This window comes from Pan troglodytes, chromosome X (assembly GCF_028858775.2).
Source record: "Pan troglodytes isolate AG18354 chromosome X, NHGRI_mPanTro3-v2.0_pri, whole genome shotgun sequence".
Lineage (NCBI taxonomy): Eukaryota > Metazoa > Chordata > Mammalia > Primates > Hominidae > Pan > Pan troglodytes.
Window position 1 is genome coordinate 144,240,283 of NC_072421.2, and position 21,462 is coordinate 144,261,744.

General features: G+C 37.3%; 1 long non-coding RNA gene across 3 annotated transcripts in view; it reads left to right on the forward strand.

The window, feature by feature from the left end:
- The first annotated feature begins 5,799 nt into the window (after positions 1 to 5,799).
- LOC107971219 (uncharacterized) overlaps positions 5,800 to 21,462 on the forward strand; it is a 108,771-nt gene continuing 93,108 nt past the window's right edge. The window contains exon 1 of one of the 3 annotated variants that reach the window (XR_010154908.1): positions 5,800 to 5,955. This is a non-coding gene — a long non-coding RNA (uncharacterized LOC107971219). The remainder of the gene's footprint in view (positions 5,956 to 21,462) is intronic. The other 2 variants (XR_001714193.4, XR_001714194.3) reach the window with 2 other exon arrangements.

Below are 21,462 nucleotides of genomic sequence, written 5' to 3' on the forward strand. Positions count from 1 at the left end.
ATGCTTTTGGTATTTTTCCACATTTGCAATGCCTCTGTAAAATTGATGTTAAGTAAAATGTGTCCTTAGACCGATTTGCTGACATAAAACCCAAAACGAACCAAGCTTCACTATAATGCTGAATAAACTCTAAGATGATTTTAGGTAGAACACACAGAGAAAAATAACTTAATATAGAACTTTCTTCTACATTTTAATATCCATGGCAAATTAGTCTAGTGGTTTATAAAATCTTCCTGTTTATTTTTCATGTGTTTTGGCTGTAAATATTACAGGCCAAGTGGGCACTATGCATGAAGGAATTTGTGACTGGGGTTCGAGGAAGACGCCAAAGTTAACGTGAAGGGGTGATCATACATATTTTTATCTATGTGAAGTACATTGAGAAGGCTGGGCTTGTCTCCCTGCAGGAAATTGGCCAATCTGGTGTAACACCCTGGAGGGATGAGGAAGGAGTGTCCGACATGGTGGACCTGATGAATCACGGTATCATTTCACACAACCCCTCAATGTTTCTCCAGAATCTTTTCTCACATCCGTCTTCAACCAGGCATTAACAATTAACCAGAGGCTAGATATATGATAGACAGGATTATCTATGTCAGCTGAAGACATCTATTTTCAGAGTTGAATGTGTATCAGAATCACTGGGAGAGCTTGTTAAACCACAGATTGCTGTTAAATTCCCAGAGTTTTTAACTTTGCAGGTCTGGGGTGGAGCCAAAAATGAGCATTTCTGATAAGTTCCCAGGGGATGTTGATTCTGCTCCTACAAACAACAGGCTTTTACAATTACTACCATAGTTAGTCAAGGTGATTACATTCCATAATTAGAAAAATATAAAAAAAATAAAAGGCAGTCCCTTTTCCCTCAAAGGATGAAGAGTGTCCTTGGGCATCTAAGAGACTGGAATTCTGAAGCTAGGACTAAAAGTAGAAAAGAAAGAAAAAAGACAAAAACACTAATTAATTTGCTTGTCAGGAGCATAGGAGCAACTGGTATTGCCATCTGGATAGGAAACTGTAAACTTCTAGACCATACCATCTCCTCCTCCTCTTTAGCTGCCATTCCTGAAAATTCTGTCAAGGTAGGGTAAGGTATGTTTTGTTTCCTTTAGAGCTAGAACCACAGCAAGTATGCCCCTGGACAAATGAATTCACTCTTAAATATAATTACTTAATGCAAACCACCTTGCTTTAGGATTTCTTGCTCCACTCTCCCAGTACTGCTTCTTTTTTGTGAAAAGTATCTGCTCTCTCTCTCTCTGTCTCTCTTTCTCTGGATTATGTCATTAGGATATTGATGAGCCTTTTGTGGTAAATTCTGAGTATCAGCTTTGGATACCTCTTCACAGTTGTGCCTTCTAATTGACATCTACCTGTTTGAGTTATTTCTGCAAACCCATGATTTTCTTTTCTATTAAGCCCTGAATTGTACGGAGTATAGTCTTCTCTGGTAATGGTACCACATCTATGTGGTCACCTAACCAGGAAACTTTACTCCTCCTTCTCTTTAGCCCTTTCATCTAATCAGATCACAAGATTGAGTAATATTTATGACCCCTCTTCTTTCCTCTAGTTCTACTATAATTATTATAACTCTGACTTTCTTAGTCTTTCTTGGCTGCAGTCTTTTTCTCCAAATCAAAAATTGTGCTGATCAAACCCTCCAGCTTGTTTAAAGCTCTTCAGTAGCTCTTCATTACGCACAGCACTGTTCTTCAAATTCTCTTTTTGAAGGGCCTATAGTTACACGGAGGAGATGACATTTATTCTGGTTCATAATGCGTGAGTTCCTTAAGGCATGGAAGATAAAATATTTTATTCCAAGGCAAGCAAAATTGATGGGGTTGGGTGGGGGAAAATAGTCAAACTTCTAATAAAGTGCTGCTACAGGTGCCCATGTCTTCACTTCAGCCAGACTTGCTTCTTTGATATATTTTATATATTCAGCACTGTATAAGTTTTCCCTTGGAAAATAGGTTTTTAAGAAAAAACCTGAACACCTTTGGGATGTAGGATAAAATCTCTAAATATGTTGGATAGTCAAAGCTCTCAATGATCTAGGCTGCACCTATCTTTCCAGCCTCTTATCTTACTACATTATCTCATGTCCCCTTGAAAATAAATACAGATTCTCCCCCAGTCTTTCCCGTGTCTTTGCCTCTGCACATGGTTTCCTCTGTACTTGGGAAACCATTTTTCATCTCTCTGTACCAGTGAACTCACTCATTATGGCCCATTATGACTCAAAGCAAATCTCAGTTTCTTTCCAGAGTCACAATTACTACCACAATTATCTGTGCTCCCACAGTACTCTGAAAGTACTTTGCAAACACCTCCTTAATTCAGTCACTTTAATTTCCTGGGTGAGGTATCATCTTTGATTGTCCCAAGTCCCACTGCCTTGCCAGACCCAAAGTAGCTACCGCTAAGTACTTGTGTTAAAATGAACGACATAAAGGTAAAATTTTCCCAAACATGTAATAAATAACACTAATTTACATTTATATAATTTGATGTTTGATGCATTAAATTTCTGTGCCATGCAGTGGTACACTACAGAGATAGTACCATACTAACTGAATTTAAATACTGGTTGTACACTTTACTGGCTTCGTGGCTTTAGGCATATTACCTAACCTATTTACGTTGCAGTTTCTTCATGAGTAGCAGATAGACATAAATACATCAAAGGACTGAATTAGTTGACATATGTAAATCACTTAGCATAGCACTCAGCTCATCATTACATTTATTCTGGCTCATAATGCGTGAGTTCCTTAAGGCATGGAAGATAAAATATTTTATTCCAAGGCAAGCAAAATCGATAGGGTTGGGTGAGGGATATATTCAAACTTTTAATGAAGTGGTGCTACAGGTGCCCATGTTTTCACTTCAACCAGACTTACTTCTTTGATATATTTTGTATATTTAGCCCTGTTTAAGTTTTCCCTTAGAAAATAGGTCTTTAAGAAAACCTATTTTCTTAAAGAAAAATACCTATTTTCTCATCATAAGCACATAGTATATGTTAACAACTACTATTCTGTTGTTTCATACATTGACTTATTACTCATTAAGTGTATTTTAGTCCACATTTCAATAACTGAGAATATTCAGGATTTATCCAACATTCTCAGCTTTAAAGTTACATAATTCTATGTTGATCAAGAAAATAGACAATGAAATTAATTAATGTGTAGGCAATATGTAGAACTTTTTAAGCAATGAAGATATTTGCCAAAATAAACCAAGTTTTTAAGGCTTCTTTCGTAGTATATTCTATACTTCAACTCGTAGGACAATTTAAAAAAATCTAGTATGAACAAAAAGGCATTATACCTAATTATTAATTTTATTTTTTGAATAGCCTCAACTAATACAATGCATAAATCTTAAGTGTTCAGTACAATGACTTTTGATAATTTTTTGATCCCCTGTAACTACCATCAAAAGGAAGATATAGAGCATTTCCATTACCGCAAGAAGTTTCCTCCTGCCTCCACCAAGCTGATCTTAACAGCCACTTTTTAGAGCTAATCATTGACTGGCTTATTTCAACAAAGATTACTTTTGACTGTTTTGCATTTGATATAAATTGAATCATGCAGTCACAATTGTTTCTAGCTTCTTCCATACAAGATTGGGCTTTTGAGATGCATCTATATTGTTGCATTCATCTCTCTTTCATTTCTTTTGATGGCTGAGGAGTATTTCATTAGAATACTCAATATTATTACTCATGCTTCTGTTGATGAGCCTGTAGGTGGCTTTCAGTCTGGGGCTATCACAGACAGGACTGTTATGAATAAATAGTCTTTTAGTTGTCATTTGTAGACATTAGTTTTTATGTATTTTTTTTTTATTATACTTTAAGTTTTAGGGTACATGTGCACATTGTGCAGGTTAGTTACATATGTATACATGTGCCATGCTGGTGCGCTGCACCCACTAACTCATCATCTAGCATTAGGTATATCTCCCAATGCTATCCCTCCCCCCTCCCCCCTCCCCACCACAGTCCCCAGAGTGTGATATTCCCCTTCCTGTGTCCATGTGATCTCATTGTTCAATTCCCACCTATGAGTGAGAATATGCGGTGTTTGGTTTTTTGTTCTTGTGATAGTTTACTGAGAATGATGGTTTCCAGTTTCATCCATGTCCCTACAAAGTATTTTCAAATAAATACCTAGAAATGCAATTGGAAGATAACATGGTTTGGATGTATGACCCCTCTAAACCTCATGTTGAAATTTGATCCCTAATGTTGGAGAAGGTGCCTAGTGGGAGGTCTTTGGGTCATGAGGACAGATCCCTCATGAATGGCTTGGTGCCATTCTCATGGTAGTGAGTGAGTTCTTGCTTCATTAGGTCCTATGAGAGATGGTCGTAAAAAAGAGCCTGGCACCTCTCCTCTCTCTCTTGCTTCCTCTTTTGCTATGTGATCTCTGCACACACCAGCTCCTCTTCCCCTTCCCCCACGAGTGGAAGCAACCTGATGTGCTCACCAGATGCAGATGCCCAATCTTGAACTTTTCAGCCATCAGAATTCTGAGATAAATAAACATTTTGTCTTTGTCAATTACCCAGCCTCAGCTATTTCTTTATAGCAATACAAAATGGACTAAGACAGTTGGTTATAGATAAATTATGGTTAACTTCATAAGCAACTGCCAAATTGTTTTCCAAAGCAGGTGTATCATTTTGACACTCCTACTGGCAATGCATATCCTTTTCAAAATTTGGTACAGTCAAATGGTTTTTATTATAGCCAACATATTGAATGTGAAATTTTATCACATTAGGGTTTTGTTTTGCATTTCTCTGATGACTGGTGATATTGAACACCTTGTCAAGTGCTTTTTAGCCATATATTTATATATACATAGACATATACATATACAGACATGAAATACATATATATATATATATATTATTGTTTGCAAATGTTTCATGTACCAGGATATGAAACATTTTTTCAGATATATGTACTAAAAATATTTCATCCCAGTCTATGACTTGTGTCAAAGATAAACAAAGCATGGCATTAGAGTGGTCAGTAACTATGACAGTCGGGAAAAAAGCAGAGCTCCACTTTGATTCGTACAAGGGTGACTGGGCATTTTAAAGGGAGAATGAAAAAGCAGAGAGAAAGAAAATGGGAGATGGGGGTGGATGCTTCTTTATATGTCTCATAATTTTGGTTTAATGCTGTACCTTTTTTTAGGACAGTGGTAACTAAGGCATGCTTTTAGTTGGCCTGGTCTTCAGTGTGGGTGCCTGAGACGTTGGGCTGAGTAGGGTTTTATTGTTGCAATTATTACCTTCAGTGTACTATGGTCTTTAAATTCCTCTAGTGTTACTGTGTATTTAGGCTGAAAACTCATTTTCCAGAAGATTATTTTCTTAATGTCTGGTCCACCTTCAGCTGGAGGTCTTCTCTTTTGCCTGTGTCTCAAAGTAGGCTGCAGGCTTCTCTTTTGACCCTCTCCCAGCAGGAGGTTGCTGTTACTTGTTACATGAAGCTGGCTAGGCTGGTGATAGAGGGTGGAGAGTATTCTCTGGTGTTCCGGTTCAGTCTGAGTTTTAGGCAGGCTCGGTGTCTCCCTTGATCTTACAGTAGGGCATTATTGATCCTGTTCCTTCCACAGCAGTAGACTCTATTTTTCTTGGCCATGAATGTGTTTCTGCCCTTTCCCTAGGTATAGAGGGATTTCTCTGTTCCCTTTACCCAGCTGCAATTTGTCTTCATCTGTGCCTGAGGGTGACAGTGCTTGTTGTCATTCCCCTAGTGAATTAAGGCTTTTGTTCCCTAGGGGGAAGAGGGGAAGATAATTCATATGGAGCATCACACCAGCTATCTCCTCCTCCGTGTCCTGCACTGCAAAGGAGGCCTTTTCATCCTCTCTACTGCCTCCAATTTTTCTCACGAGGAATGTGAGAGGAAAACCTGTAAGTAGATGTGAACTTCCCTTGTTTGTAAGGCTCCAGAGGTTTCTATACTCTCATGCTAGGTCTCCTACGGTAGAAATACAAGTCATAGATATTATATTTTTTTCTAATATACTCATTTAAAGTGATTTAAATTTCTCTCTAAATACAGCTTTAGCTGTATCCCAAAATTTGATATACTTTATTTCATTTCCATTCACTTCAGACTAATTTCTTTTGTATATTTTTTTGACCCAGGTTTGTTTAGAAGTATACTTGTAATTTCCAAATATGCTGGATTTTCTAGATATCTTATTACAATTTTTACTTTAACTCTGTTGTTGTCATACAGTACACTGTATATGATATCAAACCTTCTAACTTATTAATTCAATATCATGTTGGTCATAGATTATATTCTACATAATGTTGATGCTTTGAAATTTATTAAAATTTGTTTTGGGTCTCAGAATATGCTCCATCTTGATGAATGTTGCATGTCTCCACAAGAAGAATACGTATTCTGCTTTTCTGTGGTATACTGTCCTATAATGTAAAGTAGGTAAATTTATGGTTTCACTCTATCCCCACCCCAATCTCATCTTGATTTATAGTTCCCATAATTCCCATGTGTTGTGAATCATGGGGGTCGTTTCCCTCATAATGTTCTCATGGTAGTGAATAAGTCTCATGACATAGGATGTTTTTATAAGGGGTTTCCCCTTTCACTTAGCTCTCATTATCTCTTTGCCTGCTGCCACGTAAGATGTGCCTTTCACCTTCCACCATGATTATGAGCCCTCCCCAGCCATGTGGAACTGTGAGTCCATTAAACCTCTTTTCCTTTATAAATTACCCAGTCTTGGGTATGTCTTTATCAGCAGTGTAAAAATGGACTGATACTGTTGATAATGTTGTTATAGTCTTTTATGATTTCATGGCTCTTATACTTGATGATTTTGTTCTCTATTTGTAATAAATTGCTGAGAGGTAGGTGGTTAAATTTCCAACCATGATTGGAAACTTGTCTATGTCTTTCTTTGTTCCTCATTTTTTTTTGTTTCATGTATTTCGAAACTCTGTTTTTAGTTTAATAATGATTTAATATTGTTATATGTTCTTGATGAATTGATCCTTTTTATATCACTTATACTTGTTCTTCTCTATATTTAGTAATAATTTTTATCTTTAATTTTACTTTTTAATTAATATAGCCATAGAATCTTTATTATGCTTAGGATTTCATAGCATAATCTTTACACCCACTTTCTTGCAACTTATAGTATATTTATATTTAAAGAGCATTTTTGTAATACAATGATCTGTTTCTTTTCTATCAAGTCTGATAATCTGTGCATTTTTATTAGCTTGTTCAGCCAATTTATATTTAATCACATTATTAAAGTCCCTTAAATTATGTCATTTATTGCTATTTGTTTTTTATTTATATAATTTCTTTTGATTTTTCTGTTCCTTTTTTCCTATCTACTTTTGGACAAATCAATTATTTTTTAGTATTTCATTTTAGTTGCTCTGATAATGTTTTAGGTGTCACTCTTTGTGTTCTTTTATTGGTCATTCCATAAGTTTCAATGTATATTTTAATATTATGATAATTTATTTTTAAAAATTACTTTAAGGACAATACAGCAAAATTAAAATAGTACAATTCCATTTATCTCTCCTCCTCACCTTTGTGATTTTGCTGCTTTATATTTTTCTACAGTGCTATGAAATTCACAGGACATTGTTTTTGTTCTTATTTAAATAATTAACAATTAAAATGTATGTCATATTTTTAAAAGGTATTTTATATTTACTGACATATATACGGTTTATATTGCTGCTTCTTCTTACCCCAGAACTAGAATTCCATGTAAAATTATTTTCTTTAACTTGAGAATTATAATTTAGCATTTATTAAGGTGCTGGTCTGCTGAAGACAAATTATCTGAGAATTTGAAATTCTGAAAATATCTTCCCTTTACCTTCAGTTATTAAGCATGTTTTTACTGGAGATAGATTCTAGGTTCATTTCCCCCCATACTTCAAATATAGCTTCCCATATTGGAGGCCTCTGTCCTCCATTATTTACATTGAAAAGGCAACTGTTATTTGTAGCCCTGCTTCCATGTTTATATTGTACCTGTACTCTCTTGCTGTTTTTAACAGTTGCTGTTTGCTGCTCATTTTCAGTCCTCTCTCCTTTAAAGAAAGTTTTGCCCATATCAATAAGGATAAGAAAGGAAAGATAAGATTGAATTAACTGTCATTCTCTAAGTGATAATGAACTACCACAGCAATAAACGATCATACTCTAAACTCTCCCAATTATAGTGGGGACTTTGCACCTATGTAATGACAGGGTCTTTTGGGAGTGATTATTCTTTCCCCTTATACAAGGTCCCTTCTTTATGACACTAAGATGCAGTAACTGAGAGTAATTGTTTTGTCCCCACCCTACCTGGTAGATTTTGCTCCCCCTAACCCTTATACACATGCCTGTTTTCATTCTGGCTACAGAAGAGGTTCCTTTTTGCCTTCTTTAATCAGAGTCCTGCATTAAGAAGGTAAATGTTTAAGCACCAATCTGTAGCATATGCCATCATAGGATTATTCCTATTAGAACACCAAGTACAGATCACACTCAGAAACCACTACAGGAAAAGTTGATACAGTAAAATTTTTAAATGATTTTTGCAAATACCAACTTGATGTATTGGTATTGCACTCTTTCCAACTTAACATTTATTTTGAAACAGCATAGACAATAACTTCACTCCTACAGTAAACTCATGCTTATCTTAGCGCTAAGTCCATGACCTGGTATCCTTCTGGAATAGCTCCAATTAACATCAAGCTCATGGCTACTTTTCAACACTGTTTCAACCACCTTCCGGTTGGTCTCAGGGGGAGCACCCACTCCAGGGTATGTAGAGACCCATGATTGAAATTTCAGAACTAAACTTTCGTTTTGCTTTTCATCTTCCTTTGTGAAAGTTGCAGAGTACCACATGTTGACCTCTGATAAAAAGAAAGTTAAAAATAGAATTTTCTCAGTGAAAGGCATCTGAGGACAAAAAATAACTCCCTAATAACTAGGAATAAAAAATATACAACAGCAGATTAATATCTTGATTCCCAGGGCCAGAGGGCTTACCACATTCTAATGGACATATTCTCAAATTAGATGTCTTTGCTGGATTATGTAACTGCATTAATTCGCCACTTCATCTTAAAATGAGTTCATTTTTGGTGAAAGATTCGTGAAGGGATTAAATGGAAGTGACAATAATAAACTGAATAAAGCTCACAGTGCCAATTGCAAAGCTCAAAACTTGGCCAAAGGGAGAAATATGATGTGGTTAATACCACCTAAAGGCTACCTTAATTGACAAGTTTTTTGAAAAAAAAAAGTAACTTTCTGCACTTGGCTAGATGTTTTTATTTCTCTGTGTCCTTCTAGGAGATTTAGGAGGAATTAGACAAGAATTAGGGTCCTTAGCACATTTTAAATATGTCAGCAGCCATCCCCTACCTATGGTTCAGCCTGGGAAAGAAAGAAACCAATAAATTTAAAAAGAGTTTATGAGAAATCTTTTCATCATCCCTCTTGGAGATTGTCTTCAAATGGGTCTTCTTTAAATCTGTGGTAAGACAAGATGCTTTTTTGTATTTAATGTAGGCATGACTGAAATTAAGAGCAGGAGAAGTACATCCAGTTTCAAGTATACAGGAAGGCAACAGGATCAGGCTTTTAGTACATGCTTAAAAACGTTGTCTTTCTATGAGAGTTTTCATGTAAGTAGAACTTGAAATTGAGTGATAACTTTCTGATCTTCCTTTGTTGTGGAGCTAGTAGAGGCTGTTAAATGGTGTTCTCATATAGCTCTGAAAACAAAACAAAACAAAACAAAAAAGCTCTGAAGGACTGGCAACAGTATCATTTGCTGCCATAAACTTCAGTGTGCATTCCAATGAACAGCAACAAGGCAGTAAATAGTCAAGATATTTTGATTCTTGTCACTCTTATTTGAGATACATGTGACTTAAGGTACCTGCAGTTTTCATCAATGTTTGCAGCCTTTATATCACTGACTGCTAACAGAGTACTATCAGAAACCTATTACAGAGATGAGAATGGTTTTATGTTCAGTTGCAGCATTCTAAAAGATGTAACACCACTTGTACGTTTCATCATCTCAATTCAAAATACTCTAGTGACAAAGTGTCAGTAGTCACACTTCCCATTGAAAAAAATGGCTTGAAACTAGATTTTTGGTAAAAACAGCAGAAATAGAAAAGTGTACTGTACATGTGTAAATTTAAAATTGTCCAGGTGCTGGTGATTATCAATTAATTTTTGCTTAGATATGCAATTATAGTCCTTCCAATTAGAGTTAACATTAAAATATTATAATCCTGCCTTCTATGTATATTATAGAAGCTGGTTTTATAAACCTATATAAATGGGAAATTATTACTAAAACAAAAGTAAATAAAACAAAGATAAAAGAATTTTGGGAAATTCTTTTGAGTTTAGAATTTCAAGTATATAGAAAATGGACAGAAAAAGCTGGAAAAATATTTCAGAAAAAGATAAAGGTAATTTTAGCTGACCTTTATCTTAATTAAATATGATTCATTGCTATAAAGAGATAAGTGAACATTTTTAAGTCTCCTTCAAAGTAGAAATTTGTAAATCAATATTTAGTAAGGTTATTTTAAAAGTTTAAAAATTCTGATCTGTATTATGAACCTCAAATACCTGAGACAGGTCCCAGTCAATTTAGAAAGTTTATTTTGCTGAGGTTAAAGATGCACACCCATGATACAGCCTCAGGAGGTCCTGACAACATGTGCCCAAGGTGGTCGGGCACACCTTGGTTTCATACATTTAGGGAGACATGAAACGTCAATCAATACGTGTAAGATGTACATTGGTTCACTCCAGAAAGGTGAGACAATGCGAAACAGGGAGGGGGCTTCCTAGTAAGACAAAGAGTTGCATTCTTTTGATTTTCTTTCTAAAGGAAACAATCAGATATGCATTTATCTCAGTGAGCAGAAGGATGCCTTTGAATAGAATGGGAGGCAGGTTTGCCCTAAGCAGTTCCCAGCTGGACATTTCCCTTTAGCTTAATGATTTGGGGGTCCCAAAATTTATTTTCCTTTCGTATTTCCCTGTTTTTCCTTTTAAAATCATTCAAAGAAAGCATTTTAGAAGAAAATTAGTCTCTGTTCTCAGGCTTCATCTGATCTCTCATGGCTAGGATAGTTTATTCCTAGACAGGTAGGTCCCACATATTTAGAAAAGCTCATTTTTAGCAGGTTGTGAAGTCTCACATCCTACAAAGCTAAAATAGGGGGAGGAAGAAAGAAAAACAACAACAAACAAAAAAAGAACAATCCTGGAAAATCAATATAGGCCATGTTACCCTGAAGTCCATACATCAGTAGACAGAGATGAAAATGTCTCATGTATGTAAATAGGTTGCTGTTATTTTCTTCTATGGTTTAAGTTGTCTAGCTTCAGTTCATAGAGCTTTAAGAAAGCACAGCTTAGTTTTCAGTGATTTCAAATTAGGAAAAATGAGGGGTGGGGAAAAGGAAAAGAAAGAAGGAAAAAAAATAAGAACATTATTTTGGAGACTTGTAGCCAGGAAAAATTTTAGAATTCATTCCAACTGTAGAAAATAATACAAATTGAAAACATTAAACAAGACTAGACTCTGACAACAGCTGTACTATAGTTTTTGAAACATTTTTCTCTCTCCAGTTTCCTGTTTTTACTAAAGACAAACCTGGGTAAGACCAATTTCCTTTATTATACTTGCCCTGATTATTTGTCTAAAGTGCAGCAAGAATAATTATTTTTTAAGATGGCTTTGATGGAACTTTGTTCCATAGAAGGAATCTCAGATAAGACTTTTGTAAAGCTGAGCTCAGCCATGGCTTTGTACCACCGCATACCTATGAGTTAGGCAAATTCCTCTTCTCTTGAGGTCTCAAGATAACTTGGGGTTCTTGGGCTTGTCAGAAAATGACATTCTTTACTTACCAGAGGCCAGTAATCCTGGACAGGGACTGTGCAGACAACACAGAAGGCCAGTTTTCCCAAGGGGCTTTTATTGGCTCTATAAGTCAATTTTGATTCCTTAAAGGAAAGCACACTATTCCAGTCAAAGCCTTGGTAAAATAACCAGTTTCTCCAATGCTGTCCTGTTGCAAAAAGAAATCATTCTTATTGAACTTATGCAAATAACTATATTGCCATAAGTTAAGTATACTCACAAACAGTTTCCAAATTCTGGAGAAATCATGTAGAGAGAAACAAATATGCTCCAAATTTTGTTCACAAAAGTACACTTTACTCAATTGTTAAAAGCTGCCAATAGCTCAAAAAAAAGTGTTCTTGACTCTGAAAAACTAAACAAAGGATCAGCAATGTTTTAAGCAAAAAAGTCAAAAAGATTACTTCAGTCCTTTATTAGTTCAGTCCATGCAGTTAACTCCTGTTCTGTTTGATATTCATAAACATTCCAGCTCTCCATGAGTACTGAAAGCTTTTCCTCTATTGTAATATCACAGTCTCCAAAGTTATCAGAACCCTACATTCAAGAACACCTACTAGAGTTTCATAGCTTATTATAAAACCACCTTGTAAAGAGGACCAAATTAAGACAATTGTCCATGGATGGCAAAAAGTTTTAGGGCAGCCATAGTCAAAGATACAATTGACAAGGAAATTTGTTACTTCTGTTGCACACAATAATTTAACATAACAATTATAATTATTAATAACATATACTAACTCATATCAGAATTATAGGAGTTTCCCATAATTTTGGAACACATACCAATAACATTTATGTAAATACAGCCTAAAGAAAGCCAAACACCATTTCATATTTGACAATACTTCCAGTATGATTTTTACACAAAATAAGCTGAATATGTCTCTTTTGGGCTTCAGGGGACTAATATCAAAAAATTAATGAGAACCCAATTTAGAATTTGACTTTGGAAAGTTTGTCAAATATGAAAAGTTTAAAAGGCTTGATATCATAAAATAGGATCACAGATCACTGTGAAATAAAGTATTCATTTAACCAAAATGATAATTCAAATTTTTTTTAAATAAAAAAACCTTTATTCTTTGAGAGAGGAGACTTAATTTCCAAAACAATAAGCCTTAATAAAAACAGCATGAGACCAATTAAATTTGTTTTAAAAATTTTATAAGCAATCTATACAATTTTAGTCATTTTGACCTAAGATATACTTTTCATAAGCCTTTTTATAACCTTTATAACCTTTATTAAGGAATGGGTTAATGCTCCAAGAAAACCTTGTTAATCTGACACAGGGGCCTATATACTGGACTTTCATCAGTGTGCCTTTGACATTAATGGTTAATTTATAGAGAAACAGAACGTATTTTATCTCTCAAAATTGGCTCTCACACTCTCACATGCCCACTTCTTTCATGATAGTCCTAGGTCTTGAGGAGTTTTAATTTCTGGCCCTGTGTCTCATAAACACAGTTTATTGTGATTGGTATCTTCTACCAGGTCTGAAAATGAGGCTGTAACTGTGGTCAGTGTTTAAGATTTAGCAGGATTTAGTGTCCTTTTGAGACCCAGGGGTCAAAGCCCTGTAACTTAATGACACAAAAACTTTAAAAGCACATATAGGAAGTTATCCAGATATAATAACCTTAATTTATTTATTTTTAATCTACAGGTTTTTTAAGCAAACCAAACTTACTAATAATAACACAGGAATTTTTTCAATAAATAATAAGATTTGTTTATTAGGTCAATTACTCAAAGGAAAACAAAAGACCTACTGCAGTGCAACCGCTCTTCCCTATGGGGAATATTATGTTGGAAAGAAATATGTCCTTTGGACCTCTAAGATAATTTTTTTTTTATCAGTTAGAACCCAAAGGAAGAAAAAAAAGAAAAGAAAAAAATTTTTACAGGAGCTGAAAATGATCTGAAGGATACAGTTATTTTTTCAGGCCTTTGAAAAAGGGAGAGAAAGCTGAAAACAGCAAGATGCAATAAAAGTTAAACTTTGATTAAAAAATTATAATGTCTTGTAATTTATTAAGAGTAAAGCAATGCCTTAAGAAAATTTTATAGTTCAAACCAATTTTTTAGTGTATAAGTGTTTTTTTAAATTAAAACCCAATCTCTAGAAAGACCTTTATAACTTCCCTTTAATTGTAGACTACTTGATAATATAAAAGTTTTGGATTTTCAAAATAAATTCTCTTATTATGACTTACACAGACCATTCATGAAATGCTTGGACTTTCTGGTTTGTCCTAAACATTGCTTTCTTAAACAACCAGTCATTGTATTCTAGGAAAAAATTTACCAAACAAGATTCTTTCTCATATAAAATTATTTCTCTTTAAGCTTTCTTACCAAACAATAACTCTTTATTTCTATAACTTTCTTTACATCTCTCTTATTTTCTGTTTCCTCTTACCTTGTTTTTTACATAATCTTTAAATAAGCTGTGAATTAGACAAAAAAATTCACCTGTTTTAAAAGGACACACATTTTTTAGAAATGTTTTCCTGTGATATTTATTATTTGGAAATACCCAAATAATGAAATATATGTTATTTAATTTACTATAACTTTAGATTCTAAATTATGACAAGTTTGTCTACAAGTATTTATCCCATCACATTTACCTAATTATTTTATTTTATAGTTTATCTATATTCTTTATGAAAACTGTGATAGTTATCATTTAAAGTTATGAAACCACCTTTGCAAAATTGTAACTGAGAAAGTGAAAAAGATATGACCAATTGACGCCATCTTGCTTCTAACCTCCAAGCTGAGCTTGTTCATTCCTGGGCGTAGGTCTAACTAACTTTGTGAGGAAGTTAGTTTAAAGTTTAGCTTTGAAACTGAGATGACAACAGTCTTTCCCTGAAACAAATCCCATTTTGGCTGGGAGACTAGACTTTTTAAAGCCACAAAATTAGAAGTTATGGTTATTTTACTAAATAGTTTAAGGTTTAGCTATTTTCATTAAACCTTTATTAATGTCTTATTTGTCAAAAATTACACAAGCAAAGATCATTCTGTTTTGGGCTGGGTTTATAGTTTTGTAACACTTATGCAAAATTTTGACACCTAATAATATTTGGCAGGGATAAGTATGAAATCACTTGATCAATAAATTCAAACAAAAATGTATGCTGACAATTCTTAAGACATTTCTAATACTACTTTACCAATAATTTTAAAGCTAGCTTATTTATTAAAGATTTTACTTAAGTCACATAAACTTGAAAAAGCATATGACTAGTCTTTTTTTGATTTAAGCTCTTGTATTTTCTTAAGCCAATTAATTAGAGCTCTATTTAGTAGTGAAACATTGTGTACAGAACACATAGATACATAGATGTATTAGATATGCCTATAGAAGTACATCTTATAGATTTATAAGACCTCTTTTTTTATTTTCAAATTTTAAATTCTTGATAACCTGTTTCATTACCCTTGGCAATTGTTACCTACATCACTTTAAATTTGCATATTGAAGGAAATAACTCGAAGGTGAAAAATCAGATAGTAAAATTTACATCACAAAGTAGAGAGAGAAAAACTCTAGTGTGCTAGAGGGTAATTAAAACTGATTTAATTGAAATTTAAATATAAAAGTATAGAAATCTATCATAAAGGCCTTTTAAATATATATATACCCACACATACACACCCTTACATACAAAGGTCCTATAACTTATGCTTCAGAACCCTAGCCATAAGATAATACAAATTTGGAAAACAAAACAAAAACAAAAACAAAAAACATTTGGATCCAAACAGTGTTTTTATCTCAGTAGAAAAGTAACATTAGCTTTAAAGCAGGCAGAAAATAAAATAAAGGAAAAAGGTAACTTAGGAACTCTATAGTTTGCAGGTTGACCTTAGGGCTCTTTTTGCTTGATGTAAATGTACACAAAGACCATAATATTTCCATTTTACACAAACTCTAGGAAGTAGAGGCACCATAAAACTAGCAGAGTGCCCCAAAGGGGGACATTCTCCTTCTTTTCTCCTCATTCTTAGATTGTTTCCCACTTGTGTTTCTTTCTTGAAAGAATAAACTGAACTGTGGTCTATGGTTTTCGTGGAGTGGGTCCAAGTGTGTGCTGGTTGCAAGCAGGACTTCACAGTGTCACCAGTGAGTTATTACCGCCCTCTTGCATGTCCCAGTTTTTCTCTCCAGAGGTCTAAGCACCTCCAGGAGGGCTCAAAGCACTGAGTGAACAGCTCCTATATGTGCTTCCTGGACAAGCCTTTTTTAAACTAAATGTATTGGGAATTTCCTGTAGTGCCACTGCATGTCATGGGGTGTCCAGAATTGGTGGGTTCTTGGTCTCACTGACTTCAAGAATGAAGCCGCAGACCCCCGTGGTGAGTGTTACAACTCTTAAGGTGGCACGTCTGGAATTTGTTCCTTCTGATGTTCGGATGTGTTCGGAGTTTCTTCCTTCTGGTGGGTTCGTGGTCTCGCTGGCTCAGGAGTGAAGCTGCAGACCTTCGCGGTGAGTGTTACAGCTCTTAAGGCGGTGCGTCTGGAGTTGTTTGTTCCTCCCGGTGGGCTGGTGGTCTCGCTGGCTTCAGGAGTGAAGCTGCAGACTTTTGCAGTGAGTGTTACAGCTCATAAAAGCAGTGTGGACCCAAAGAGTGAGCAGTAGCAAGATTTATTGCAAAGAGCTAAAAAACAAAGCTTCCACAGTGTGGAAGGGGACCAGAGCAGGTTGCCACTGCTGGCTCCCGCAGCCTGCTTTTATTCTCTTATCTGGCCCCACCCACATCCTGCTGATTGGTAGAGCCCAGTGGTCTCTTTTGACAGGGCGCTGATTGGTGCCTTTACAATCCCTGAGCTAGACACAAAGGTTCTCCACATCCCCACCAGATTAGCTAGATACAGAGTTTCAACTCACAGGTTCTCCAAGGCCCCACCAGAGTAGCTAGATACAGAGTGTCGATTGGTGCATTCACAAACGCAGAGCTAGACACAGGGTGCTGATTGGTGTGTTTACAAACCTTGAGCTAGATACAGAGTGCTCATTGGTGTGTTTACAATCCCTGAGCTAGACATAAAGGTTCTCCAAGGCCCCACCAGAGTAGCTAGATACAGAGTGTCGTTTGGTGCATTCACAAACCCTGAGCTAGACACAGGGTGCTGATTGGTGTGGTTACAAATCTTGAGCTAGATACAGAGTGCCGATTGGTATAATTACAATCTCTGAGCTAGTCATAAAGGTTCTCCACATCCCCACCAGACTCAGGAGCCCAGCTGGCTTCACCCAGTGGATCCCGCACGGGGGCTGCAGGTGGAGCTGCCTGCCAGTCCTGCGCCGTGCACCCGCACTCCTCAGCCCTTGGGTGGTCGATGGGACTGGGCGCTGTGGAGCAGGGGGCGGCACTCATCGGGGAGGCTCAGGCCACACAGGAGCCCACAGAGCGGGTGGGAGGCTCAGGCATGGCGGGCTGCAGGTCCCGAGCCCTGCCCCGTGGGAAGGCAGCTAAGGCCCAGTGACAAATCGAGTGCAGCCCCGGTGGGCTGGCACTGCTGGGGGACCCAGTACACCCTCTGCAGCCGCTGGCCCGGGTGCTAAGCCCCTCATTGCCCGGGGCCAGCAGGGCCGCCGGCTGCTCCGAGTGCGGGCCCGCCAAGCCCACGCCCACCTGGAACTCCAGCTGGCCCGCAAGCGCGCGCAGCCCCGGTTACCGCTCACGCCTCTCCCTCCACACCTCCCTGCAAGCTGAGGGAGCCGGCTCTGGCCTTGGCCAGCCCAGAAAGGGGCTCCCACAGTGCAGCAGTGGGCTGAAGGGCTCCTCAAGTGCCGCCAAAGTGGGAGCCCAGGCAGAGGAGGCGCTGAGAGTGAGCCAGGGCTGTGAGGACTGCCAGCATGCTGTCACCTCTCAATGGGAAGGTCAAACCCCTGACACTCTCATGAGGCCCCTGTTCACCAAGAAGCACCATTCGGCTGGGAGGAGCAAAATGCCCTTTCTCTTTGGAGCTGAGGGAACTCAGTCTCTTATTTACGTGTGAAAACAACAGTTCAATTCTTCACACAAATGTTCACAGACAAGCCAAATCGAGATTAATTTGGGGAGAAAAAGCAATGGAGAAGTCCCTTTGGAAAGCATCTCTGAACCAGAAGGAGGATTCTTAAACAATAACTTCCTAAGAAAAAAAAGAAAAAAAAAAAAAAAACAGCCAAGACCACTTCCTGTATTTTGTAGCTCTTGTCTGCCATTACATACACCAAGGTCAAATCCTCTCACAGTACAAGGTAATCTCTAGTACCCCCAAAGCCAAATAGGTCAGGTAATGCAATACAGGAAAGCAGAGCTTTAGACCTAAGAAGAATCTGCTCATGACTCTTGAAACTCCACAAAGAAAACAGAACACCCCCAAAGGGGTGAGTGGTACTTTGTTCTGAGTTCTTTAAGGGATTTGAGTCACTAGAAGCCTTCTCTATATTTTTCTTGGTACTGAAGACAGCAAAGGAGATATAGGGTGGAAGAAAAGTAAACAAAGTAACAATTTTTTTAAGACAAGAAGGAAACACAGAAACCAAGCACATGGTTTTATCTCCCTCTTTTGCAGCTGAGAGGAATTTTAGCTAATTCAGAGAGGCCTTGTTACCCATAATTTGGAATTCTCATTTGGATTTCGTCAAGTCAGGTAGAGTTAGTCAAATCTGACTGGAGAAAGACCAGAAGAAACAACAAAAAATCCCCTACAATATGATCACTGAGCACTTTAATGGTTAGGAGAAATTAAAATCAGCTGGTTGTTAATCTTAACTTTAGCCAAGACATAAATAAACCCCAATTCAGTTACTTACCTAGGGATGGGTCTCAGGCTGAAGACTGCTCTCTACCACACTAGAAGCGGGAGAAAACTTAAACCTGCCTTCCCCGTTGGAAGTGAGCTCAAACTCCAGAAAGGAGTTACCTGCCTTCCATTATCATGAAAGCAGGAAAACTTGCCTTCCTGTTGGAAGCAAGTAAAACTCCAAAAAAAAAAAAGGTGTTGTATAGTAAAATAAACTTTAGATCTCAACTAAATTTGAGGAGATCAGGGATTTTCTGGAGGTGGGGGCTTCCAGGCCTCAGCAAATTGTCCTATTGGTTTGAGCCATAAAGATAGCTAAAACTGGTACCAAACACCAATAAAAGGTTTGTCACAGGTCAGGGGCACCTCCATTCAGAATCCCTCCATGGTTAACAAATGTGAACCCCAAATATCTGAGACAGGTCTCAGTTAATTTAGAAAATTAATTTTGCCAAGGTTAAGGACACAGGCCCATGGCACAGCCTCAGGAGGTCCTGATGATGTGTGCCCAAGGTCGCCAGGGCATAGCTCGGTTTCATACATTTTAGGGAGACATGATATTAACAGTGGAAGGTATCTGAGTTACCAGCAGCAAGTCTATATGGGTCTGCAACAACCTCAATTCTTGCCTCCTCAGAAGAAGGAATTTGCCTGAGGGGCATAAAGCAGAAAAAGAGACCAAGCCAAGATTCAGAGCAAGATTGGAAGTTTTTTTAAAAAAGGCTTTAGAACAGAAAAGAAAGAAAGAAAAGTATGCTTGGAAGAGACCCAAGTAAGCACTGAGGTCAAGTGCAGTGTTTAACCTTGATTCTAGGACTTTATAGGCTGGCCCCTTTCCCATGATTGTTCCCTTAGGGTGGTCTCCCTTCATGCCCAGTGCCCTCTTTACCCTTGGAAGGTGAGCACGTGCAATGTGTTTAGGTAGTTGTATGCATGCCCTTCTGAGACTTTCTTCCCTTCTCCAGTGGTGTGCCCCTGGAAGGTCATACTCTGCTATTTTGTCACTTAATGCACATGCCGGGGAAGTTGTGTCTTGCTGGTGCCTGCATTCAGTTAACTCTTTAGTGCAAGATGTGTGGACCATCAGGAAATGACCTCTCCCTGACACCGGCTGCCAATTACTCACTTTTAGAGAGGCAGTGTGATCATTGTCAAACCATCACCTGGCATTCCTAGTGGCTGGGAGAAGAGACCTCTCCTGCCCCGCCCGTGCATGCCTGTCTGACTACCTGTAACAACTAGATAACAATCAATATATGTAAGATGTACATTGGTTTGGTCTGGAAAGATGGGACAACTCGAAGCAGGGAGGGGGCTTCCAAGTAAGCGACAAAGGGTTGCATTCTTTTGAGTTTCTGATTAGCCCTTCCAAAGGAAACAATCAGATATGCGTTTATCTCAGTGAGCAGAGGGATGACTTTGAATGGAATGGGAGGCAGGTTTTCCCTAAGCAGTTCCCAGCTTGACTTTTCCCTTTAGTTTACTGATTTGAGGAGTCCCGAGATTTATTTTCCTTTCATAGTATTATCCCTCCATGTATGTTGCAAATGCATAAAAATTCCCTAAAAGGGTTTATACCTGAATGGGGAAAAATAGCTTTAACTCCAATTTAAATAAAAAAGCAGGATTAAATACAGAATATTCAATAGGAGCATTTTCTAAATTGAAAACTATAAGTCTTTCTGAAATATAAACCCTAAATTGTAATATTTCTTGGTCTAATTCTTATTCTGTACTATAAATCAAAGCTTTATCCAGGGAACACAAATGCAAATAGAAATGAGTTTATGATTCTGAGATGGTTTAAAGATGAGTAAAATCCAGGATGAGGTTAAAAAATCTGAGTATATATTTAGATTCTAAAATGCTGAAGTCAAGTAGCAGTTTTCTGCGTTAAATTCAAATTTCATTCAGGGGCCCTATCAAGTTGCATCCCTTTCTCCTGTTTCTCACATTCCGGTTACAGTCAACTCCTTGCTTTCTGTCCTGTGAAGCAATTCCTCCAGGTACCTTTCCAGGACAGAACATTCTTTCAGTGTAGGAAGATTTTGTCAGGAAGCATTCTTAGTTAACCCCATTTTGCCCATTCATGTTCTTATTGTGAGTTGACTTAATTTGCTGCTATAGGGGAAGAAAAATATTTTTTCAACCCTCATAAATTCTTATTTGGAATTAACCCCTGTAACAAAAGACACATTAACAAGAGAAAAAAAAATAGTTTACTAATATGAACATTTCATATATGCATGGGAGATATCAGAGGAATGAGTAGTTCTCAAAGAAGTGGCTTTGAGTTCCAGCTTATGTAGAATCTTCAACAAAGAACAGCAAATTTTCAGACAAGTGACAAGACACAGGGAAAGGACTTTGCCTCTCCATGGGTGTCAACTTGTGGAAAGGCAAATAACTGGCAGATAAAGGCTAGTTAGTAAAGCTTCTTCTTTTTTTTTTTTTTTTTTTTTTTTTTTTTTTTTTTTTTGAGATGGAGTCTTGCTCTGTAGCCCAGGCTGGAGTACAGTGGCACAATCTCGGCTCACTGCAAGCTCCGCCTCCTGGGTTCATGTCATTCTCCTGCCTCAGCCTCCTGGGTAGCTGGGACTACAGGTGCCCGCTACCACACCCAGCTCATTTTTTGTA